Here is a 27,172-nt window from a genome sequence, read left to right as displayed (position 1 = left end):
GAGGATGACAAAGTGAAAATGCCATAACCACACATGCAACCTGTTTGTGCATCACACAGTTAAATATACATGTAGTCTTCACAAGGGCATCAAATTTACACAGGTTGTGAAACTATGGTGATGGACACTTCTCATGCATAAACAACATAGACCTAGTGCCTGTGTATTTTCACCTTTTCAAACAACACTTTTCAAGCACAGTACCTGTTCACTACAGGTAGCTACACACTTTGTGGGTAACAACTACTCAGTGAGCATGCTATCCACTGGTGCACACAATGCCATTAGTGCTAGTCAGACAACATGCACAATGAGAGAGGATGTGGACTGCACACTCACCTGCGCCCCTGGTTTCCCATACAGCTTGCTGTACTGTGGAAGGAGGCTGTCCAGCAGGGCTTGGTTCTCCTCCTCTGTGAAGGCTGGGGCCCTCTCCACAGTATGTGCCATAATTGGTGACAGAGGATACAGACCGACAGCAGCAGTGGTAGCAGAGAGAGGTCAAGCTGGAGCATGTAGAGCAGGCAAGTGATCTCTCAGGGGAAGAGACAACCTTATATATGTGCTGCGGGGGCCTATTCTGTCCCATGTGTCAAAACCGATAGGTCAGAGTCGTTCGTATACTATGAATTAGACCAATCCATGAGATAGCACGAATCGGACACGCCTACCGCAACGTTCAAAATAACTATGTTTTTGATACATTTGTTTCAAAACAGAACCGACTCGTACCAAACGCGAATCGTGCACAATGCAAAATGCGCGTCTGTCACCATGACGACCAACATACAATAAGTGCGTCTGGATCGGTCAGGATGTTGCAGAGGCGTACTTCGGAAACTCAACCACGTCGTACAACACTGTATTGGGCATGCAATCTGTCAGTCTGGCTCGGTCAGGATTTGGCTCACGTGTCCATGCAATAGTCCCCCGCGTCGTACAACACTGTATTTGGCATGTAATCTGTCAGTCCGGCTCAGACAGGATTTGGCTCTTGGGTCCATGCAATAGTCACCCGCGTCATACAACACTGTATTGGGCATGCAATCGGTCACTCCGGCTCGGTCAGGATTTGGCTCACGCGTCCATGCAATAGTCACCCGTGTCGTACAAAACTGTATTCTTTGATCATACATGACATAATTGAGTGCCTGTTCATGCTCACATAGCTGTAATTTTTGGATTATCTCAACCTCAGACATCTGACTTCACTGTGTCATCATTTTAAGTGTAAAGCGATATTTTGAATCAGAATTACTTGATGTCTAAATTAGAGAGTAATATGTGAACATACTCTGTCATGTGTTCCGCAGGGGACAAAATGTCCACAGACCCTTCCTGGATCTTGCAACCATGGTGGAGTGTGAGTGCATGAGGAAATACAGGTTCACAAGGGCATTCATTTTGGAATTGACAGACCACACTTTCAACCTGGACGCACATATCCCTTTGCCCTGACCCCCAGGGTGAAGGTGGTGGCGGCACTACATTTTTTTGCCACTGGATTGTTCCAGTTTACTGTCGCTGATGCTGGTGGGATATCACAGACGATGTTTAGTAGAGTGCTTCGGGATGTGTGTGAGGCCATGTTGAAGTTCCATGAACAGGTTTACAGAAATCGTAAACACTTTCAATCAATGCCCTTGTGGTATGTCTGGCGGACCAGATCATCTCCCATGTATGTGTGCGTTTCCCGGGATCCGCACACGAGGCATACATAATGAGGATGAGGCGGATACCCCAGCTGATGTCCCAGCTCAGGAATGAGCGTGCATGGCTTGTCGGTGAGTCATGTTGTCATTTTCAGTTGTGTGTTCATTGTCTGTCATGTTGTACCCAGTGTTTGCTCTGATGATCATTTATAATTGTTAACCTGTAGGAGAATCTGGAGACCCCGACATGCCCTGTTTGCGGACACCACTCAGGAACCCGGTCACACCAGCTGATGTCCGTTACAACGGGGCACATGGGCAGACCAGGCGTGTGATTGAGCGCACATTTGGGCTGTTGAAGACCAGATTTCGCTGCCTGGACCGGACAGGAGGTGCCATTCAATATTCCCCAGATAAGGTGTGCAAGATCATAATAGTGTGCTGCATGCTTCACAACAAGGCTGTGAGGAATAAGCTACCACTCATCCAGTCTGACAGGGACCAACGGCCTCCATCATGGGAGGATCCAGGCCTGGGGCACGTTGCCAGTGACGAGGAGGAGGAGGGAGAGGAGGTGGATGTCAGGAGACATCGCATTTACAACTTTTTTACATGAGTGTAAGTATGCAAATATATTTGATAATGCCTTTCCCGAAGCGTTATGTGTGTATGTAGGACAATATGTTGTGATACGTGCGTGTGTATGCCAATTTACATGGTCATTGTTGTTGTACTGTGTATGTTTAGTTATGATGGTCACCACTACATTTTTGAAATTACTCCTAGCTTGTACTATGTCTCTCCTTCACAGGCTCCTTTGGCTGTTGTGTGGGTACACACAATGCTGTTCCACAATGGAATTTCAATTTGGACCAGTACTCTATGACAGACAATCATTTTGGTCAGATTTTTCATTTGTTTTGTTTATTTGAATACTTGGAACTGTAATCAGTTTGCTTTTGGGTTGAGCAGAGCTTTTGCCTGTGTAATATACCTGTTACACTCATTGATGTTTGCCATGTCTGTTTCCACAAATGTTGCAATCGTTTATATCCTGTTTTTATGCCATGGTGTTCATTTCATTAAACAAAGGTCTTTGTGCGGATCAATGGTTTAATTTGACAACAGTGTGTGCAATGTTTGAATGTTGTATGTGCTATGTGTGTTGTGGTGACCTTGCGTGTCGATCTCTGGTATGTGTCATGTGACATTTCTTCATAAGACGGGAGTTGAATTGTTAGTTGGTCCCTAGGATCATGCTGGATTATGCTAAATTAACCGGAGCCAAGCTTACATTTTAGCTTTGTGTCTGACATTTTAGCACACATTCTTTCTATGATTGGTGAGCAAGATGCCTTTGAGTCCACATGAGATCATTTTGGTACTGTTGAAGCGCTGTGTCACAAGGTTAGAGAACAAACTCTTTGTAATGGAAGATCTAGTCAGCACGTATAGTTTAGCCATGAAATGCTACACTTTTTAACACATAAGTGGAATACTTGCATTGCATTGACACACTGGGGAATCATCTACACAGATGGAAGATTTACATCTACGCACCAGTGCTGTGCTGTGCGTATGCGGTAACCAGTGCTCCTTTTTTTCGGAGGTGAGCGGTTAACCTGTATTTCCACAGAGTTCTACAATAGTTTGATGAACATGTCACCATCACAGGGAGGGTGGTGATTTCCACACTGATGATGTAAACACATTTCTCCTTTAGTATTCTATTCAAATATGAAAATGTATATTGTTTGAGAATCATGTATTCTGCAGCGGGTGCGTGCTCGTATACTGCATTGTAGGACAACAGACATAGACTGTTCTTTCTCAAACGTAAATTCTTGAACTTGAGTGAGTGAGCGTGAATGTGTGCATTGCTACCTTGGCTCTGATATGTTGGTAGTACTGGGTAGTGGGTGGTAGAATCATTGAGTATCTTCTGTATGTTTTGTTGAGCTAATGAGACACTGGAGACACTAGAGGTAGTGGGTCTTTGGATTGTGTGTTCTGATGTGCAACTGATGTCCAACCATCCTTCAACAACGGCCTATTTTGTTGTGCATACTTCTGTATGAGAAGAATCCCTCCCACAGAACCCTTGCACCTCATTGGGAGACAGTGCCAGGTGATACTGATCATGATTTGAAAAGTGGATACAGTGTATAATTCACAGATGACACAGGGATTGTGTGAATATGAATGTATTAATGTGCATGTGAACAAATCTAACAGTTAAAGGTGATTGCATTCCAAAATTTGAAATCACAGTTCATAGAGGAGTTGGAAATGTTGTCTGATGAAAATTCTTCCGACCACAGTGAGACCGGTTGGACTCCATACGGTCCATGTGTTGGTGCATACGGTCCCTGTGCTGTTCCACATGGTCCATGTGTTGGTCCACACGATCAATATGGTTGTCCATCTGGTCGAAATGTGCAGCCTGCTGATGTTTTATGTCCCTGAGGAACCTGACAACTTGGCCAAAGTCTCCGATGCATTCGCGATATACGTCAAAAATGCGTTCTAACTCGGGGTCAGCTTGACCTCCGACACCAGCTGTGGGACATGAATTCCCACCACGCACCCTCACACCACGCCTTACCCTACCCGCACAGACATTGCCTGGCGTTGCCGCACTGACAGCTCCTGTCCTCCTTCATTGTTGACAGGGCTTTTATCTCCTGCCAAATCCAGATAGGGCTGTCTTGCTGTGCTACCAGGGTTTTGTTGCCTGGGTGTGTCCGTGGGGATCTGGGCCATCTGGATGTTAATGGATTTTGCAGGAGTGGTTGCTGGAACTGCTGATCATACTGGTGCCACATGCTGACCCACACCGGAGGTGCCAGGTTGGTTCCCATCACACAGCTGTGAGAGTCATCCCCACTGGAGGTCCCAGTGTCTGACGTTGTGCTGGAGCTTCTGGTGTACTCAAAATCTTCTCCAGATGATGCCCTCTGTTCTGGAGTACCTGTGGGTAGTAGAGAGACACAATGTTAGTTGTCTATTTTCTGATGTTATGGTGTCATACGCAGACAAATGTAAAGATATTGTGGATAATGTAGCATTTCCTTCTTTTTTCTACTCATCAATCGTCACAGACACTGAGATATTTGTTAATCGAACATTGTGATTTTGGAGACATGTACTTTACTGAGCATGTCCAGCATCAATGCGCATGTATTGTCATCCTTGACTTTTGGTAGCAATTGATTGGCAAGTGTCACACTGTGCATGAGCCAGGTGTGTTGTTATTTCACACATCAGTGTTTTCACTATGACATACATACTGTAACAAATCTAATGTTTAGCAGGGATTGGGCATCTGTGCTTGCCTTTGTGAATGTTTGTCACTGTTACATTGCTGAGGTGACATGCAAACTCACTCTCCTGGATATGTGTCAGCATTTGATGAATTTGCTGGGATGTATGTGTTGATGTGAACAATCAATGACATCACATGTGTAACCTCGAATGCAATAGCAACGCATTTCTTCTGACAAATGCATTGTTACATGGCAGTCCATTGAAACACAGGTCATTACATTGACATGCAGTAGGGGAGTCACTAACATGAGTTGTTGTATTATGTGATAAAAGTATGATCTGACATTCCCTAATGTTGCCCACACTGGACTTGTAAATAGTATGAGGTTTGTACTCCTGTGCAGAGCCTACAGCGAGTTTGTGTGATGCTTTGCATTGTGAAGTTCTGCTATGTCACAACATGGTTGTTGTTATGCTTGTGTTGTTTTTGCATTGTTTGTGAACGTATGCAATGTGAGGAGACATGTTTGTGTTGATATTTCTCATCACTTTGCACACATGTGAATATCTTGCTGTAGTACATTTTGTTACTGCATACTTTTGCACATGATCACTTCATGTAATTCTACTTGTTCTCCATGGACAGAGAGGTTTCCCAGGGATGGTCATTTGCCTTTTCATGGTCAGAGCTGTAAGGTACAGTGTGTTTAGTGCTTGAGTTAGGCTGTGTTGAGTTCTACCCCACTTTCTAATGGCAAACAGACCAGCTTACTCATCTTTGTCAGGTGATCAATGACAGTGAGGGTGGTAGTTTACAAGTATGCTGACACCGCTGACTGAGGTTGAATTACAATGCAAGACACAACAATGCCTTGTGCACATGACACAACGCATGAGTGTCAGCCATCTTGCATTACACCTCACATCTACTGTCCGTGGGCATTGTCCCTGATGTGTGTTTATCTGTGTGTGTTTTGTGTTATGTGGTGTGACTGCTAATTAGAGTGTGTCCTGTCCTCCACACACATTTGTAGCATGCACATTGAGAGCACATGTGACTGATCTTTACTTGTTAGTGTGTGTAATGTACAGTTAAGGTTATGGTCTGTAGTTGTGTGGGTAGGCCAAGGACTGGCGGTAAATTTTTATGAATTTCGTACATGATGGCCCTGTGTAGCCATCTTGACATGGAATTTACATTCACTCTCAGGGACAGCATAGTGACAGGTGTGTTCTTTTGGGACTGGGGGTGTGTATGTGACTAGTGTGTGCTGGTGGCAGTAGTCATTGCTTCCACTCCTCCTCCCACCCAGAACAAATAGGCAAGCATGTTCCAGGGTTCCATGACAGTGAGTACAAAGTTACATTCAAGATGTCTTGCAGTGATGTCTGTGTTTGTGTATTTTAGTTAATTTTAGACTATTTACACATGTACTCACCAGTTTCTGGTATTCCAGCTAATCCAGTTATGGCCTCCTGTGGGAGGAGGTCCCGCACCTTCACCTCCCAGGTGGTGAAATGCACCGGTTTATGACGTCCCCGCCACTCTTGGTGCTCAGGGCATGTTCTCTGGCAATGAGCCTCTTTACCCTCCTGCGAACGTCATAATACCGGTTCCGGATATCCTCCTTTCTGCGCAAGGTAGGTGAATGGGCATTCACCTTTTTGACAATCCGCTCCCACATTTTTGCTCTCTGTGACTGTGAGGTCTGTTGGACCATGGTGCCAAATAACTGTGGCTCAACTCAGATGATTTCATCTATCATCACTTCCAACTCAGCAGCTAATGGGTCGCCAGTAGATAGTTATAGTTAGGACCTATTTTCCATAGGAAATCTGCAACATTCTATTCCCAATAAGTCTGGTGCTGGTTGATAAATCCTCACGAAATTTTCCAAACTTTTGGCCAGCTCCGCTCCGCTCCTACCCTGAAAGTTTTGTGGTGATTCGTAAAGCCGGGGCCGAGAAAAATGGGGGGTCCCAAAACGCATTTTCCCCATGCAATTGCCCATAGGACCTGTTGACGCAGCTACAGCCCGAACTGCTGAACGCAATGACACCAAATTTGGCAAAGAGGTAGTCCTCAGTTCAGACTCGTGCCTTTTGCATAAATGGTGTGAATCCGTTCAGTAGTAACTGAGAAAATATAGAGTTAAAAGTACATAAATATCTATGGCCGGGGAGGATCCGCGGACCCTACCCACACCGTAAGCGCACCCTCCCCGAACCGAGTGCGCACCCTCCCGATCGCGCGCTGAATGCTAATTGGCTGTCGAGTGTCTGTCTACATTCGAAACCAGGAACTGTTGGCGGCCATTTTCTGCCTCGGTAGAAGCGAGGCTGAAGAAGCAAGGGGAATAAGTGTGTAAAACATATAAAGGGGGCAGAGTGGAAATACTCTGACCCTCTAGAGGTGCTTAGGGGGTCCTAGAAGGACCCCCTGGGGCCCCCTTTTTTAAAAAAACGGCGTAATGCGCGCACGGTGCGCGCATCCTATCACGTTGGGTGCTTGGATTCTCTCGCGTTGGGTGCGCGGATCCACGGATTTTTTTTTTTTTAAAAGACAAGAAATCATTGGTTGTATGACTACTTTCTACACTGAAAGGTAGGGTGTATATTTCAGTTTTTTAAAGGTATGATTCTTATTGGTTAAGAAAAACAGATTGTAAGGAACATTATATATGATAAGCTGATGTGTTGAAAAGTCAAGCACACTTCCTGTCTTGTTTAGCAACATTGTGTGCTGAACTTGTGACCTGTGTGCTCAGTGCAGTGTTTCATGACCTGTTTCTATGGTAACAGGCAGAAGGCAGATTGGGGGAAGGGTTGAAATGTATTTCAGTTGGAAAGGGTTGAAATGTTTAACCAATAGAAATGTGTGTTTGCTTTTGAGTTTATGTGTGAAGGATTGTGATTTGATGTTTACATGTATATGTGTGGAAAATGAAAGGAAAACGTTTCCATTCTTTGTTTTTGCTGAGAGGTGCACAGTGCAGAGATTCTGTAAAAGAAAATCTGGTGTGTGACTGATATACTTCTTAATCTACAAAACAACTTGAAAGGTGAGTTATTTAATTGTGAGGGGATGTATGTAGACTATTTTGATTTTAATCAGACTAATGTGTTTCTGCTGCTAAAGTGTAGGGAGTACTTTTTTTCTCTACAATCTTATTGACAGTGTGTGTGCATGTAGAAACCATTCTGTGATAAGCATTTGTGTTTTTCATGTGTTTGCAGACAGATAATGTGCTGTTTTTATATTTTGGTAGAATTAGAATTGTTTATGAATTTGTGAAATGAGTTATGTTTCTATACTAAAATGTAGTACTCCTTCTAGATGAAGAAATGTGTTTTGGTATAGTGGAAGGGATAGTGTTGTTTGTCTAGAATCACACAGTGAGTATTTGTGCATTTGGGAACCACTGTGAGAGAAGCATTTGGTAACATCATGTATTTGCTGACAGATAACTCTTTTAAAACCTGTCATGTTGTCAAGTTTTAGTAGCATTAGAAGCCAGTCTTTGCTTATGCATTGATAAAATGAGTCAGGCATTGACACTAAAGTGCAGTACTGAGATATAGAGATTGTGTGCAGTCCCCTTACCCCTTCCACAGTAGTGAATGAGTTTTGGTAAGCTGCTAGGGATAGTGTTGCTTGTCTAGAATCACACTGTGAGTCTGTGTGCATTTGGGAACCACTGTGAGAGAAGCATTTGGTAACGTTGTGTATTTGCTGACAGATAATTGTTTTAAAACCTGTCATGTTGTCAAGTTTTAGTAGAATTAGAAGCCAGTTTTTGCTTATGCTTTGATTAAATGAGTCAGGCTTTGACACAAAAGTGCAGTCCTGAAATATGTAGATTGTGTGCAGTTCCCTTATCAGTTCCACAGTAGTGAATGATTTTTGGTAAACTCCTAGGTATAGTGGTTGTTGTCTAGAATCACACTGTGAGTCTGTGTGCATTTGGGAACCACTGTGAGAGAAGCATTGGGTAACATCGTGTATTTTTTAGCAAATAACTCTTTTAAAACCTGTAATGTTGTCAAGTTTTAGTAGCATTAGAAGCCAGTCTTTGCTTATGCGTTGATTAAATGAGTCATGCTTTGACACTAATGTGCTGTACTTAAATATGTAGATTGTGTGCAGTACCATTACCTCTTCTAGACTAGTGAATGAGTTTTGGTAAACTGCTAGGGATAGTGTTGCTTGTCTAAAATTACACTGTGAGTCTGTGTACATTTGGGTAAGGATTGTGAGAGAAGCATTTGGTAACATAGTGTATTTGATGACAGATAACTGTTTTAAAATCGGTCATGTTGTCAAGTTTTAGTAGCTGTAGAAGCTATTCTTTGCTTATGCATTGATAAAATGAGTCAGGGTTTGACACTAAAGTGCAGTACCATGTACTATTCTCTTCACTGTGCCAGAACTGAAAATTTAAACGTTTTACCCAGGCACTAACCTAGCAGTAGTCTGATGATTTAGTCAGTTTCCAAGTACTCATGTTGTGAACCATACATTACCACATAGATTGCTTCAAATGTCTATGTAGTATGCATGCAGTCTTCTAACATACTATACACTTGTCTTTCACATTTTCAATTCGCTAGTTTGTATCCATACACTTCCAGGAAACACCCTGTAACTCCCTTTGCAGTCCTCTAGTGAACCATTCAGCACCATGTACTAATCTATTCACTGTGCCAAAACCCAAACACTTATAAATTCACCAAGATACTATCTTTGCAGTACTCTAATCATTCAGTCAGTGCCTAAGTATTCATGCACTGAGCCAGGCCTTAGCACATGGACTGCTTCAAACCCCTAGCCACTATGTATGCAGCCTTCTAACCACCTAGACACTTGTCTTTAACACTTTCAATTCCCTAGTCAGTATCCACACAGTCCAGCAAACATCCTGTCACTCCCTTTGCACTCCTCTAGTGACCCATTCAGTACCAAGCACTAATCCATTCCCTGTGCGAAAAGCCTACCACTTATAAATTCACCTAGGCACTCTCCTTGCTGTACTCTAATCATTCAGTCAGTACCCAAGTACTCATGCAGTGAGCCAGGCCTTAGCACAGGGACTGCTTTAAATGCCTATCCAGTATGGATGCAGTCCTCTAACCACCTACACAGTTGTCTTTCACACCTTCAATTCCCTAGTTAGTATTCATACACTTCTAGCAAACACCCTGTCACTCACCCAGTGTGTCTCCTTATAGTACTGTAATCATTTAGTCAGTTAGCATGTAGTCTTTTAGTGAGGTAGGCTTTAGGGCATGAACTGCTTCAAAGTAGTATGCACTATGCATGTAGTGTTTTAACTAGGCCTGCGCCAAAATTCCGTTCCGTTCGCAGAAATTGCGATAATTTGCCATTTTCGCGTTCCGCGGAAAGCGCGAAAATGTCAAAAATTCCGCATTCCGCAGCTGAGCGATAATTTGTTTCTTGCCCGTGCTGTAAAATAATACATTCTCTCGTGCGCGCGATCGCCTTACCTGAATCCCCGCGCTCGCCGACAAGTTTTCCCGATCCGGTCGCGTTCTCCACGAGATGTTGGATTGTTGGTAGCCATTTGCGCTGTCTCGTGACAGTTCGCGCCCGCAGTAACGTCATGCGTCGCGCGATCACGTCTTTCTTCTCGCGATCATGCACCGCGAGACAAGTGAAAACAAGATGGCCGCGCCCGCGAGCAACCGCATGGGTAAGTTGGCGAGCCGCGACCACGCAGAAAATACCACGAACGGGCGGGAAAAAAACTTCCGCATCTTCGCGATATTTCCGCGTGTTTGCGGAGATTTTTAACTTTTTCGCGATAATTTGCGGAAGTGAATTTCGCAAATTCCTCCCACCCCTAGTTTTAACGATCGTCACTCTTGTGGTTCAGGGCTATAGTTTCTTAGTCAGTTTTTATATAAAATGTGTTTGTACAGTAATGGAATAGTATAAATTTGAAAGTTATTAATATACATTTATTTGTGATTCTTTTTTACAGATACAGAACAGGAGTGTTTCTCATCTGTTTGCACTCTTCTCGTACAAGATTGTTTGGATGAAGGGTCCTTAGGTGTTTCATCATACTTGCCGTGCCGCAGGAGTATTTTTTGTTAGGATCCCCGCACAACAGAACTCTTTTGCAAATCTTGTACGTGACGAAGGTGGCATTGGTCTTTGTTTGCCCCTCGTGAAAAGTAAAACATTTTCACACCACTGAAGGAAAACGTTGTGGATGTGGTGCATCCTCCAAAAATTCATCCTTAGATTCGGTGAATATTTTAAAGCGACAACATTTACAGTTTTTATAAGTTAAACTTATACAATTTTGTTAGCTGTCTGCATTTTATATATCTGTGATTTGTATCTTGTTTTATTTTGTTGAGAATAGCATGTTGTTTTTTTTTTTAACAATCTTTGAGATTGTTTTTTTTTGCCCGCTGTTAAGTGATGAGTACGATTGAAATCACTATCTTTAGTGAAATATAATATATTCTGAGAACAACAAAAAAGGCAAAAAAATTACTTTGTGGAAATTATGCTGTGTTGTAAAAAAGTATTCTTACATGTTATAATTTTTTTTCCCTTTTCTTTCACAGATCCAAATTTTAAAATAAGCAATTTTTATGAATTCAGATTGGAATGACATTGTGAAAAAAATGTATACCATTTTTTATTCCTATTACTGTGAAGGTAAGTTTAACTAAGTCTCAATATGCAAAATGAGGAGGTCTGCAAGAAGCTACAAAGTTGAAACATGTTTCTAAAAACACTCTGTTTATACCTATGTAGTTTTGAAATCAGACCATAATCAGATATCATGTGACCTGCAAAAAAAGAGATTTGAGGGGTTCATAATATTTCCCATTTTAGCTATTGAAGGACCGCAATTATTTCAATCATTCTTCTTTGAACATCTTTGCAGACAAAACTCTGTGCTTACCTTTTATCATTCGCAAGGAATTTTAAAAGCGGAAATATGTCACTTTTTGTAACATAGTTAATGTGTAAGATACTCTTTCATATTTACAAAGAGAGGAAAAGGCACTCTGTGCACTTTTTATACTCCATGTAAATACAACCTCATCATGCAGACCACTTTGTGTTGAAAGGGTGTTCTATAAGTGTTGTTGTGCATGATTGCACTTAATACTCATAGAACAAGACACATGTCTAGATTTATCAGAAATCATAAATCTCGATATGTGTGTGAATGGTGCACCATTCTAAAGTTGGTGTAGGAAAGCACAACAAGGAGAATTGTTTTAATTTCTCCACATTTTTATATCTTCAATGCATGCTGAAATGTTCAGCATACATTGAAGGAGAAAAATGCATTTTCTCATTGTTTTTGTGCAGGAAGGTGTGTCTTCCTGTAGAAAAAACAAACAGCACATGACACAGATATCCTTGCACTATGGTGCAAGGGTGCCTGTGTCACCACATGGCTGCTGTTTAAGCAGCTGTGCAGAGAGAAGCATAGATTTGCAACATATTTATGTACATATGTTGCATCCCTGTGCTTCGGAAGTACTGCAGCACACTGCAGTTAAAGAGGTTACTGTGTGATGCTGCAGCACTTCCTCCTAGTTCTGCACTCATACATTCACCATACACTACTAATGCATTCATTCAGTCAATTACGTACTACACATACATTCATCTAAACTTTCACACACTAACAAAGAAATTTAGCTCTTTTTTAAACCAGGAAAGTTAGTTCTTACAAGAACTTTTTTTTTCTTCTTTTTTCTTTTTTAATTTATTTGTACTTTTTGGAACAATTTTGTTATTTTTTTGTTTTTTTCAAAAGGAAAAAAAAGACAACAGGAAGAAAACAGTCAACTTCTGCAAAAAATTAGTTCAATTGACTGCTCGCCGTAACATAGTAGTTTGTTGCATTTAATGCAACTAATTTTTAGTTTTCCAAATTCTGGACGTATGTCCGGGTGAGTGCTTGATGGTGATGCTGCAGAAGTGCTTGCCACTGCTGACTGAGGCTGCTGTCGGAGTCTTCTGCATTCCTGCTTGGCCAGGTTCACGGGATGCAGAGTCTTCAGGTGTTTTAACATACTTGCAGTCCCACAAGAGTATTTTTTTGTTGGATCTCCTCTGGAAAGCACTCTTTGACATATTTTACATGTCACTTTCGTTGAATTAGTTTTATTTTGTCCTTCTGGTAAGGAAAAAAAATTCCACACCACAGAGGTGTATCTTTCTGGGCTTGGAGGTTCCACAACAAATTCCTCATCGGACGAATGGTCTGATTCTGATGGTGGCTGCTGTGCAGAAGCCATTGTCTTCAGAAAAATTGCAGCTGTGGAAATCTTCCCCAAAAAGTTTCTTCTAGTTCTAAGGTGTGAGATGTTCCTCCAAAGAAGCTCAAAGAATGATTGAAATGGGTGGGGTCTTTCAATAGTTAGAATAGGAAGTGTAATGAACCAATCAAATCTCTTTTTTTGCAGGTCACATGGGATCCGCGCACCCTGCGCTGACGCAGCCCGCAACCAGCAACCAGCGCGCATCCGCGAAATTGAATTAAAAAACATTATAGGATTAGATGTAAAAATATATTAGTTTTAAGACTACTTTAGAGTTTGTCTTCAATTAATATTCACATGAAATACATATATATATGTTTTTTAAAATGTTAAATATTTCGCGGGATCCGCGCACCTACCACGTCATAGACGCAGATGACGCATCGCGGAAGCGTGTAAACGTCGCGTTACGTACATCGAACGTGTCGCATAGAGGCTGGGAGTCGCGTACCGGTCGCATTGCGATCGCGCACTAAACATGTACCCAACGCATACCATGCGCGGATGCTAACGCATAGGGTGCGCGGATCCAAAAACATGGAAAAAAATATATAAAATAAAGTTTTGAACATATAGTTAAAAAAATATTTTGAAAAATATAAACAAATATGTTTGAAAAACCCATTAAATTCAAATAATATTTTTTAATTTTTAAAAGAATTAATTGAAAAATAAGTTTAAAAAATGGTGATAAAAAAGTATTTTAAAAAAAAAATTAATGAAATTGACACACTGAATTTGAAAAATATAGAAATCCAATCAAAATCATTAAACATGATATCTTCAGAGATAAGTTAAAGATAGGAATTAGCATTTAAAAATCTTTGAAATTCACAGAAAAAACCATAGGTTTCAGGCCTGATATAGTTAGGAATTAGCATTTAAAAAACCTTTGAAATTCACTGAAAAAACCAAAGGTTTCAGGGGCGTTATAGTTAGGAATTGGCATTTAAAAAACCTTTGAAATTCACTGAAAAAACCAAAGGTTTCAGGGGCGTTATAGTTAGGAATTGGCATTTAAAAAACCTTTGAAATTCACTGAAAAAACCAAAGGTTTCAGGGGCGTTATAGTTAGGAATTGGCATTTAAAAAACCTTAGAAATTCACTGAAAAAACCATAGGTTTCAGGGGCGATATAGTAAGCTGGACATTTCCCTCGTACAAAACCCTAGAAATTCCCCCATTATAGTTATTTAGCTAATTATAACTCGCGCCCCCGCAATGCACTGCTGATGACGTCACATATTACATCACTCATGACATGGTCAGTGACATCACTCATGACATCATTGATGACATCTCAAATGACATCACTGATGACATCACTGATGACGTCATCCAGTGAGTGTGTGTTTCTGTAAAGTTAAAATATGTTTAATATATATATAGGGAAAAACCTATGGAAGAATGAGTGGGTGTATAAGTGTATGAATGGATGATTTAGTAGGTGCATGACTGACTCTATAAGTGAGTCATTAAACGTATCTTACTGCAGACTAGTGAGTAAACTGTGTGAATGTCTGTATCTGTTTGTCTGTTGGTGTATAAGCGGCTGCATGGTTTTGTGAATAGCTAAATGAGTGTCTCTATGGGTTATTGATTGGTTGTCTGAGTATCTGTATGGGTCTCTGAGTGTTTGTGTGGGTGGGGTGTGTGTGACTCTGTGCATACATGTGTGAGTGGGTGATTCTATGGGTGCATGGTTTTAAGAGTGCATCTGTGATGGACTGGTTGGTTGGGTGAGTGTATGTATGGGTGTGTTAGTGATTGAATGTATATCTCAGTGGTACATGTGTGACTAACTACATATGTGAAAGGCAGTATATATGTGTGTGAGAGTATATAAGTGGGTATATGTGAGAGTGTGTGATTGTGAGAGTGGCTGTATGGATGAGTGTGTGTTTGTATCAGTGATTGTATAAGAGCGTAAGAATGTGGTACTATTTTTATGAGTAAGTGAACTTGTGTGTGTATTACTGCATAGGTGAGTAAATGGGAGTGTGATTAATTATTTGCATGACTGACTAGGTGTGAGAGTACCTCTATGGATGATTAGTGGTGTGTGAGTATCTATGTAGGTGTATAAATGCATATGATAGTCCTGTACTGAGTGACTGTAAGTATGAGTGACTGTACAGGTGAGTGAGTGGATGTGTGTGTAGATCTAAGAGTCAATGAGTGGGTATGTAGTTATTGGTATTGGAGTATCTATGGTTTTGAGAATGGACGTCTGAAATTTTGATTGAGTATATCAAAGGGTGTGGGAAGCAGGCCCGGACAGGCCGTAGCGGGCACCGGGCAATTCCCCGGTGCGCCGCACCGGTGGGGGCCGGTTTTGGGCCCCTGGGGGCCGTTTTTGTTAGAGGGCCGTTTTTGCAGCAATGCTGCAAAATCGGCCCTGTAACTAAATCGGCCGAAAACCGGCCCTGGCAAAGAGCTCGGTGGCACCCCCCCAGCCCCGGGAGGGGGGGGGCGAGCACTTTGCCAGGGCCGGTTTTGGTTCCCAGTCCGGCCCTGGTGGGAAGATGCACTAATTTATCACATTAATGACGTCATCAGTGATGTCATCAGTGATGTCATTTGAGATGTCATCAGTGATGTCATGAGTGATGTCACTGACCATGTCATGAGTGATGTAATATGTGACGTCATCAGCAGTGCATTGCGGGGGTGCGAGTTATAGTTAGCTGAACTAACTATAACGGGGGAATTTCTAGGGTTTTGTACGAGGGAAATGTCCAGCTAACTATAATGCCCCCGAAACCTATGGTTTTTTCAGTGAATATATATATATATATATATATATATATATATATATATATATATATATATATATATATTAGATATCTGATTGCTTCTTTCCAAAGAAATCACGCAGCACACCAAAGGATTCTTTTCAAACGGGTCTCCTTTATTCCAACGAGACGCTTTGTCAAAGCGTTTCGGTAGCCTCACGCTACCTTGCTCACGACATTGCTTTTTCGTTTGCGATTGGTTTTAAAAAAACATTTAGACAGCGACAAGGGACTGATTCACATGGTATGTGCATTCACCTTTGTTTCATAATCGAATGCAGCGCCATTTTGGAGTGGCTTAAATGTTGTGTTTTGCTTTATGCAAGTGCTAAAAAACAATCATTTGTTACATAAATAATACCTTTTAGTTTTATAGTATCTCAAACTCTCCCTTGAAAGTGATAAACACTTAATTATTTCTATTATAAAGTGCAAGTGCATTATTTACAAAAGACCAAGGGCTAGTTGAGAAATAAAACTATTATTAAAAGATTTTTTGGCCAATGTTAAATTTCAATAACAAACCATTATTAATATACTTCTTTTAGTTATAAAGTGCAAGTGCTTCTGTAAACTAGACTTTCTATAATCGTTACAAAGTGCAAGTGCATATGTAAACAATTCCTGAATTCAAACAGTACTAAAGCAACCTTTGTTTAAACCATTCACATATCTCTTGGTTACAAAGTGCAGGTGCTTATATAAGCCAGTATTCTGAAATCATTACACTATGCAAGTGCTTATGCAAAAGATTTCAGAATTTAAACACTACTAAGGCAGCCACCGTTTTAATCACGTAACCTTTTATATTCCTTCTGGCTACAAAGTGCAAGTGCTTATGTAAACAAAAAAGGGTTTATTTTTCAAAAAAAGGGGGGGGTTTTATTTCCACAACTATAATCTAATTCCACTCCTTTTCCTCAGTCCCTCATTGAGCTTCCTTTAAAAAAATGTTTTTTAAGAAAAGGATGGATAAAATTTTTTCTCTGTTCTACCCTTTCCTTTCTCAAAAATTAAAAACGAATCTTGCTTTTACGGCACTTTCTTCCACAGGCAATGACTAACTTCTCACTACAGTAGATATCAATTCATTATTCATTTAACAATTTACATTTCTCATTCTTCATTCCTCTTTCTCAGAGACACGTAAACAGATCCTCATCCACATTGAGTCCATAGGGTTCTTTTCAGTCGAATTCCAGTATATAGTAGGTTTCTAATTTTCTGAGGTCCCTTTCCCTGTCTCCTCCTCGTTTCTTCCTAGGGATTTCTGCTATACAACTGTACTTCAGTCCCTCAGGATTACTCTGATGATATCTCTCAAAGTGTCTAGCAATAGGATATGTTCTATCCTTATTTACTATTGCTCTTCTATGCTGAAGGACTCGTTTAAAAACTGGTAAAGTGGTGCTCCCTATATAAATCTTTTTGCAAGGGCACTGAAGTTGATATACTACAAAACTTGATCTACATGTTAGATATCCTTTGATTTTTATAATTTTACCAAAGCTAGTTTCAAATTGCGTGCAATTCACTCCGTGTTGACACGCCTTACATTTAAAACATTTAAAAAACCCCACTTTACTTAACCAGCTTGTTTGTCCCTGTTTCTTTCGTTCTGTGAATTCACTGTTAACTATTCTGTTCTTCAATGACTTAGACTTGCGAAATGTAATATCTGGATGTTTCTTCATCATAGGGCCTAGTACGGAGTCACATTTGATCAGATGCCAATGTTTGCTCAGAATTTTCCGAACTTCTACATGGCTTGTATTAAATGTGGTTATAAACCTACAATTGTTCGTACCATCTTTACTATTCAATCTCCTACTTGTTTTCGAGGCTTCAAATAATGCATTTCTCCTATTTATTTTTCTTGCTTTTAAAGCGGCCTTCTTAATCACACTCGATAAGTACCCTCTTTGTACAAATCTTTCAGTCATCTCCCCTTCAATGATTAGATATTCTTCATCATTACTGCATGCTCGGCGAGCTCGGTAGAACTCTCCAAAAGGAATGCTCCTAATAAGTGGGGCTGGATGGGCACTATCTGCGTGTAGGATTGTATTCCCTGCGGTCGTTTTCCGGAAAATTGTTGTCTCCAATTTCCCTTTATTCACCTTTACCCTGATATCCAGAAAGTCTATACATGTTTTGCTATAATTTCCGGTGAAAGTTAGGTTCAGTGCGTTGTCATTTATATCTTTCATAAACCGCTCGACTTCATTCTCCGTGCCCTGCCACAGCACGAAGATGTCGTCTATGTACCGTACCCATAGCAAAACATGTTCCAACCAATGTTCCAAATTTACACATACCCTTTATTTTGGCTATCGAGTCATAAAAGTTTTAAAATTTCATAGCGATTACATGTGATAAATGTTTAAAAAATCCTCCAGTTAGCAAGTATTAAAAACTAGAATTTCAATAAAAAACTGAGGATAAGTCTATTAGCATCTCAAATCAATACTGTCAAATTTAACATCAAATAAAACAATCATACATATGCATCAAGTAAATTGATTTCTACAAAAGTACTAATTTCATCTCAACTAATTGATTGGTTGACAAATGGAATAGACAAACAGTTCCATATAGTGTACATGAGAACATCCAACTATTAGGTGTTATTGACATGACTAGCTTAATCAATAATCAGAGTTTTGAGTTAATTAGGGCCTAGTTTCTTTGGTTCCAAACACAATAGAGAAACATGGAGACCGTAAAGACTATTTGTTCTCTTGAATCACTTTTTAAAATCCTTGCAGCCTCCAAATAGTGCCTCACCCCCATAAGTCTTCAGATAGCAATTATCCATTTCTTACATGCTCTCATATAAAGAGGACAATAGAACAGAAAATGTACTTCCGTCTCAACAACCTGTGCACAGCTTGGGCAATATTTAGACTTGGAAGGTATGTTAGAACACTTTGAGGTATGAACTCTCAGACCACATCTATATTGCACATATAAACATTTTGCCTGGTAGGGGTAGATTCCATCCATAGAGGGCTCCAACCTTGGTGTGCATTTGAAAGTTAAAAAACAATCCAGATATACTCCCCTCCAGGTGAACTCTCCAAGTTTGTTGCATCACTTCCACCCAGTACATTTGTTTCACTTTCTGAGAATCTACTTTAGTTATCTGTGCTGGTGACGTCCATAATTCACCCATTCCTATTTTAACTGAGACTTCCCTTATATTTAGCCAAGGAGTACATACGTCTTCATCAAGGGCTATCAGTTTCTGGTACTTATTCCATTGTATTTGTAAACAATATAGAGAAGGTTTAGTCCCAATAGTCCCAGGACACTGGGAAGATTGATGTGTGCCCCATGGCAGGTGTGGAAATAAAACGCCATAATTTTAAATATTGATTCTAGCTATTGGCTTAAGCACCATGCGGTATCCAGCACGTGCTCGTTTAGGTATAATGGCGGGATCGTCCAGTAGGCGCTATATTCAGTAAACAAGTGAGCACTTCTAAGATTCACATAGAACATTGCCCTTGTGATCAACCACTCACATACATCAGTCCACACACATGCTGCACAATACATTTATGTAGAAACACTTTATAGTGCTCCATAGGTCCACAGATGTGAGGTGAGCCTGTAGTCACACTCTGTATGTGCATATAAACAAAGAGGAAAGCATTTTAGCAATAGAGTCCTTCTCTCATGCTTGCAAAATGTAGGTCTATGTGGCTATGCCGGCTTTACATCATTAAAGTCCCCACCTTGCCCATTAACCTGAGATTACCGTCATCCGTGCCTGCGTCTTAATGCACTTGCTCGATCCCTGACCATTTAAGCAATCGTTTCTGGGTTTCCAAACACTGTGCGTGAGCGCATACCACGACGGATGCCGGGAACTGGACTACTAGATCGCGTATCCAGCAAAGATGGTGGATCTCTATGGGACCACTTCCTAGAGTGTATTCCCATTTGTATAGCTAGTCTACTTGATGTTAATTACAATATTCTGCTAGGTGGTTGTTGTCAGAGAGTTTTAAGTAGTGATCCCTCATAAAACGTTAAAAGGGGGTAAATCTGATAATTGAAATCAAATATTCATGATCATGATGTGTAAACAATTAAATGTACATCATATTGTGATGAGTAAAAAGATTGTTGATTAGACCCTTACAAGCACTGTATTTCAGGAAATTGTTGAGCATAATATGAGATGTTCTATATGACGAAAGGTGTTATCTACAGCCTAAAGTGTAAATTGCCTCCAAGTTATGTTGTCGTTGAAACCCACCATATGAACATATACCCGAGAATATGAAGTGTGAAGACTCCTGGAAAAGGAACAACGTTGGGTCTAATTTGGGTATAGCTTGAGTTTGAGGAGGATTAGTCCCCTTCTATTCTCCCTCTTCTCTCCCTCTTATGTGTAGTACAAGTGGAACTAAGACAGCAAGTCCCAAGCAATGGGACCTTAGGAAATCCCAGTAAAGGTAGGGTTAAGCTGGATGAGAATCATCAGATACTTATAAGCAATATAGAAAGCCGTGGACAAAGGCGGGAGAAAATGACCAGCATGAAAACAGCACTCTCGCTGCTCTTCTGGGCACACAGCTGAAACAGCACAGGCTCTGCAACAGCACAGGTAACTTAGGACCACTGGAATTATGTGATTGTGCGGCCCGACGCTTCTCGCACAGTTGTAGATTTGCTGCATTTTCCACATAATCCATCATATGCTGCATAATTTGCATATGTTAACAAAGAATATTTCTAGCACAAATGGTTCAAAAGTTACAAAAAACGCAGCAACATGTGTTGCCACACAGTGGAGGTCCCTTTGCAAAGTACGACTGGTCAGCTATATGTTGCTTAATGCTATATTTGGGTGTTAAACTGGTACTAATGAGGTGCAATCAATGCTCAGACAGTGTTAACAAGTGTAACAAGCATTGGTAAATGCATTAGGTTTCGCCTATGTGATTAATAATAAGCTGTTTTTTATTGTAAGTTGTAGCTTGGTGAGCATTTGTACAAGAACAGTTACTGAAACTCCGTTAACGTGCTTTGACTTGTTTATTGAGACAGGCAGTAGATTGTGCAGAACACAATATGTCTGGTCTGGACAATATTTTGGGTGGTGCAAAACATGCCCTCTCCCACGAGGAATAGGATACCACTTATTAACCCCCTTACCTTTGTAAGAAAAATAAAAAAATGCAGGCAGTGAAAGACCCATTTCCTACATCTTAAAAAGAACATTTGGAAGGAGCTCTGTAAGCACACCACCATTATGGCCAGTTACGGCCTAGACCCCCTCTTGCTTTGACATACTCCCCTAGTTGATGGCCCACTTCCTGGTTCCAAAGTTGCTCACCTCCCATCTTCCCCTACAGCAACAACTCAATTATCACAAGGGGTTTGGATTAGGGGTCGTTAACCCCAGCCGTATTTATTAAACATTTAATAATCATAACATTTTTATATACATTATGTACACAATATGCAGAAAGTCCAGTCTGTTACATTGATAGGTACATATGTCTTGTTTGGTATCCTTAACATATTTCTAATACATAGACATTCCTATTCTAAGCTAAGCATTCAACACAAATACATTATTGTTATATCCTAGCTATATTGTAGTTTATGTCATCCCTTGCTCCACCAGTGGAACACTGTAGAATGATGTAATATAGAATCTCTTGAACCACACCTACCTGCGTGGACTTGAGCCCTACAATTTTATGGTGACGAGTTGAACCAAAGAATCTGCGTCTGCTACCTCTGAGGCCTTCAATTTAAAGTCTGGAGTACCTACTTTCAAGCTACACCAACTCCTCTGTCTACAGCTGCATTTACTCAACTTCTGGCACACATCAGCCCCACCAGTGACCTCCCATCGGTCGCCCTCTACGCAACAGTGCCAGTTCCAGTCTCTACGCACGTCAAGTCTCTGCATGCTGTTCCCACAGCATTTCAAAAGGTCTGTTCTTCCTGTCCCTACAGTGTTTAAAGAACTCAGTTTCAACTGCCTGCCTCAGCTGTCTTAAGAGCATCTGCCTGGGGAGTGCCTGGGCAGTCACCAAGAAACATTTCTGTTACTTGAACTGGTCTGCTATCCCTACTGCATCTCAACTATTTCTACAGTGTCTCCTGTGGGATGTAAATACTTCCCACGGTCACAACAGGGTGTGCTTTTCCAAAATTGTCGACAGTTTGGCTGTTTGATCTTGAATAATTCAACTTAATCTGGAGGAAGCTGCACCACACGTGAGCCTATCTGCTTCCCCAAAGGATTTACTGGAGTGACCTGTCGTGTGTGGTGCAACGTCTTTTGTAAACTGGCATGTGTTACTGTGGGAGTGACTGAGACTACATGCTATCAGGTGAGCAGTGGCATTTTTGGTTTTTTTGGATGCCTCTTTGGGGTTGGCACTGCGACATGGCAGTTGAACCACTGCCATTTGAACATCACTGCACGAGCATCGCACGAGCCCCATCGCACACACTCATTCAACGAGCACGGTCTCTCCTCACCTGCTATGCCTCCGTCATGCCGCATGCAAACTCTTCTCGTTTCATGTTCTGGAGAACGTTTGGCGCACGCAGTTGCCACTAGTCATCCGGCGCAGTCTCTTTATTGCGTCCTGCAATTTTTAGTTTGTCGAAGCTTCATGTTGCCAACCAAGTAGCCGCCCGTTTCAACCATGTTGTTTTTCAACCATGTCAATAAAGTTTCAACAACATGATCCTCCGGTCACGTCGTGACGCAGCAACATGGTGAAGTATGGACTTTCACTCTCTTCCTGGGAAACGTTCAACTTTTGAAGATACTCTTTGCTGTCTACGTACATTTGAGGATTACTGTCAGCAGTGCTGCCTTGAGATCGGCAAGCGGTCATAATGCCCCAGGAACAATATTGTCGATATAGAGGATATTTACATAGAAAGGAGATGTTGGTATATTGCTGCCAGTGGTTCCGTTGTGGATCAGTTTCATCATCCCAAAGTTGTCCTGATGGGTCCGGTTTTGTCTGCCTGTTCCTACCACGGTGACAGGCACACCAGTGACATTTTGTTTTGTAAAACCTACACAGGGCATGTATTGTATAACATGCCTTCTACACGTTTATGTATGCTGAGGTTTCATTTTCCGTTATGGGTTTACTCCGTACATGGGAGCATACGCTCCGTCCTTTGTTTCAGGAGCTGGAATTTGGGTTTTAGTCCCTCTTTCCTAGTTCTGTATTTTATAAGGTTTGGTGATGGGCCACAGTCTCTATCACCGCGTGCACAATTTCTGTACCTTCATAAGGGGTTGGGGTTTTGTTCCGCTTGTTACTGTGCACATTGTTTTTTTTGCATCTAGGTTTCAGTCCTCATATTCTCCCTATCACTACAGTGCACAACAACAGACACTCATCCAGGGTCGTTGTTTTTTTTTGTTTTGTCACCCTATGTAGGGTGGCTAGGGTTTTGTTTATGGGTCCTTCACCCATTCGTAACAGTGCACAATGTTTTTACCTCTTTACGGGGTGTTTCACGTGGATTGTATTCCCGCTACTCTTGTGCACAACATTGACCTCTTCACGAGGTTTGTCTCTTTTGTTTCGGTGCACACTTTTACCTCAAGGTTCGCACGATGCAAGGCTGCTGACCCGCATTCCTAATCTTCAATTACACGAGGTGTTGTGCGGACTGTTGTCCCGCATCTACAATGCACAATCTCTTGACCTCCCCGGAGGTGTGTCTGTTGGGTCTCTCCCATTCTCTTGTGCATAACATATGACCTCCAGTCGAGGTGCGTACTTACATGGACATTACATTACATGACTTATACCGACACTACAGTGCATGTTCTTACCTTTCTTAAGGTGTCTAGTGTGGGTTATGTTTTTTTTATTGTAACAGTGCACATTGCTTTACCTCCACTCGATGTTGCCCATGCACAAGCAAATGTTTACCCTTGGTGGGTGTATGGTTTCAGTCACCATTGTGCATGGGTTACGTTACACTGGGCGTTTGTTTTTTTATTGCTTCTTGCTTCGTTTTCAACACTATAGCCCTGTGGTGTTCTCTTTTTTTGATTCTTTCTTCTAAAGTTTATGGAGAAGTATGAGTACATCCCTCTTCTTCTCTGTCGTCTTGTTTCCTCCTGATGTGGGTTGCCCTCTCGCATACTTACCTGGCCAGTGGGTGTGCAGAAGTTAGTCATTGATGGTTTCTCTCTTTATTTTTCGTTTCTTCTGTTATATAGAGAAGGGAGGATGGTTAATGGATTATCTTTATCTGTTTTTCATTTTTCCATTGTTTCCTTTATTGCTCTTCCTGTCTCTCTCTAGTTCTCTCTTTATTTTTCTTTTCTTCTGTTATATAGAGAAGGGAGGATGGTTAATGGATTATCTTTATCTGTTTTTCATATTTCCATTGTTTCCTTTATGGCTCTTCTTGTCTCTCTCTGGTTCTCTCTACGCTTTTCTGTTCATCTAGCTTCTGTTTGCTTTCTAGTCTACTATGCTGTTCTTTTCTGTTTTCTCTTTTGGAAGAAAAGAGGATATGTTATATTCTAGCTATATTGTAGTTTATGTCATCCATTGCTCCACCAGTGGAACACTGTAAGAATAATGTAATATAGAATGTTGGTCTCTGGAAACCACAGTTGGAGAAGGGCTGAGCACCGTGCTGGCTGCTCCTGGTGGGACTGTATTACTGATCTTGTAACTAACCTGAATAAATCCTCTTGAACCACACCTACCTGCGTGGACTTGATCACTACAATTGTCTTTCTGCGTATCCCTGTTTGAGACTACGGCAAGGTCAAAGACTGGCCCCAGATCCTGAACAAACTATGCCCGCACTCCAACCGGAGTGCCCATGCGCAAGGGCACCTGTTCACTGACCGGGAGGGTACTTCCCCGCCGAGCACCCCCTACGCCCCACCGATTATCTCCATAAGGGGTCCTTGCAGTTATGCACAGTTTACTTGCGCCCTTGTGTGCGTTCAGGGTGGCCAACCAGCCTATCGGAAAGCGTAACTCCCTTCCCCCCACACCCTTCCAGCCAACCGGCTGTAACTGCCCCTGGAGTTCTATGAGAGACCACTTGTCCCTCCCCCTCGGGAATCCCCATTAAAGAATGGCGCAGCCCATTAAGGACCTTAAATTTAAGCTAACCTATCATGACTTTACCGCCAACCAAGGGATAGCACTATAAAACAATTACCTGTCAAAATGAAAACCACTATAAACATACAAAAATTCAAAAAACCTCTGCTTTAGGGGATGGTGGGTGGGTGAAATTGATTAGGGCCTCCTAGCAAGGCCCGAGGAGCTACGCTTCCTAGCAGCTGTGGGGGCAGCGAGAAAAGAGGCCGTCCTCGCCGCTCCCCAGCATTTTATTCATTTTTTGCGCCGGGAGCCGGTTCTAACCAGCACGCTGGCGTTTCGGCAATGCGTGACCCGGAAGTGATTCCTTTCACTTCAGGGGCACGCGCTGACCAGCCAATGGGTAAGGGAGGCGAGCCCGCCACGTCACAACCGTGGGCGGCCTGGCCCACCTCACGGTGGCGTCATCAGGGGCTGGCTCGACCGCCATATCAGTGGCATGTCCGATGCCGGCCCCTGCCTTTCTCGACAGGCTGACCGGGCATGCAGGGGTCAAGCAAGTAAGAGAAGCTAAATCAGTATTTAACTTAGACACTCTGCACCATCTCTTTTGAGTATAATTTATTCTGATTTGGCGCCATTAAATCCACACTAAGCTTTAATTCTATCCGTACATGCGATGAAGAAAATAAAGACTCCCCACACTGCTGACAAATCATAAGAGGTGTGCAGCGCCCTGCAGCTGCTAAAACAAACATAGTAAGTGGCAAATCAGAGATGCTAAAATAAACAGCTTTGGTTTGTTGAGCAGTTGTGCAATATAAGTTAAAGAAACTCTGTATAAGTGTTATGTCTTGTTTATTGAGAAAGGCAATATATTGTGCAGTAACTGGTGGTAATATAAAGAGCTCCTGTATCTACCTTCGGGTGATGATGCCGCTATGTAAACTGACCCTAAAATAAAATTGTGAAAAGCAGGTTTAAATGTGGAGGTGATTAGTTACCTGTGAGCTTGTATGAAGTAACAGGTGGTAATAAACAGCGCTTCTGTACCTTTGGTTAATCTGGGAGCTATATAAAAGTGCCCCAAAAATAAATTAAATAAAAAACATGTAACATAGCAGTGCCGTAACATGCTTTTTATTCAACTAATTTTAATTCCACCATAGAATACAGAGCCTTAAGGCACCTGGTGTGGTTGTGGTATCGAGAACAACAAAGTCACACACTTTGGTGTCTGGACATCTTCAGCGTTAAGGCAACCTTTCAACATAAGTGGTGTTCGTGGCTAACATGAGTGAAGGGAGGCAGAGTTTAAACATCAGCATACACATCCTATTGATGCCAATGTGGAGTAAAAATCATACAAAAAGTGCAGATTGAGATATATGCAAAAGCCACCATGGGCAAACCAGTGATACATGCGAATTTAAAATGTGCAAGTGTGAGTGTATGCCAAATTCGTATGACGTACAGTGCTTAACAGAATGGAAAAAGCTAAGAAACTGAAAAGAAAAGTGCCACCAGTGTACCAACCAAACATGCATGTCAGATATCGAGTCCCATATTCATTACATTTTCAAACCAGTAAGTCTACAACAGTGGCGTGGGCAAGACCCCCATCAGTGCTGACTTGTACACAATAACATACTACAAGTACCAGCATGCAACAGTAGTGGCTAAAAAAACTACCATACTCACGTAATGAACAATGATGCAAGAAATAAAACAGCGAAGAAATTATATGATGCTCGCTACAACATAATACATAAACACCTGAGTTGTGATAAATAAACCGGCAGACAAGAATACCGAGAGTAACCAAGCAAAACATTTGAAACACCTTTGCTGCCAACAGTGCAGCGTGGAAAATGGACACAGCCAATTTTGCCCAGTACACGCTTAAACCCCCATGGAAACCAACAATAACCCAGGTGATACCTGGAGACAACAAATGAATGAACCCTATAAAACATACGTCTGACTACGAGTTTGAGTAACTTTAAATGCTGGCATGACCAGAATGACAGCAATTACCTGTAATGTTCAGATTGCT

This window comes from Triturus cristatus, chromosome 10 (genome assembly GCF_964204655.1).
Source record: "Triturus cristatus chromosome 10, aTriCri1.1, whole genome shotgun sequence".
NCBI lineage: Eukaryota > Metazoa > Chordata > Amphibia > Caudata > Salamandridae > Triturus > Triturus cristatus.
Note: the sequence above shows the minus strand (reverse complement) of the source record.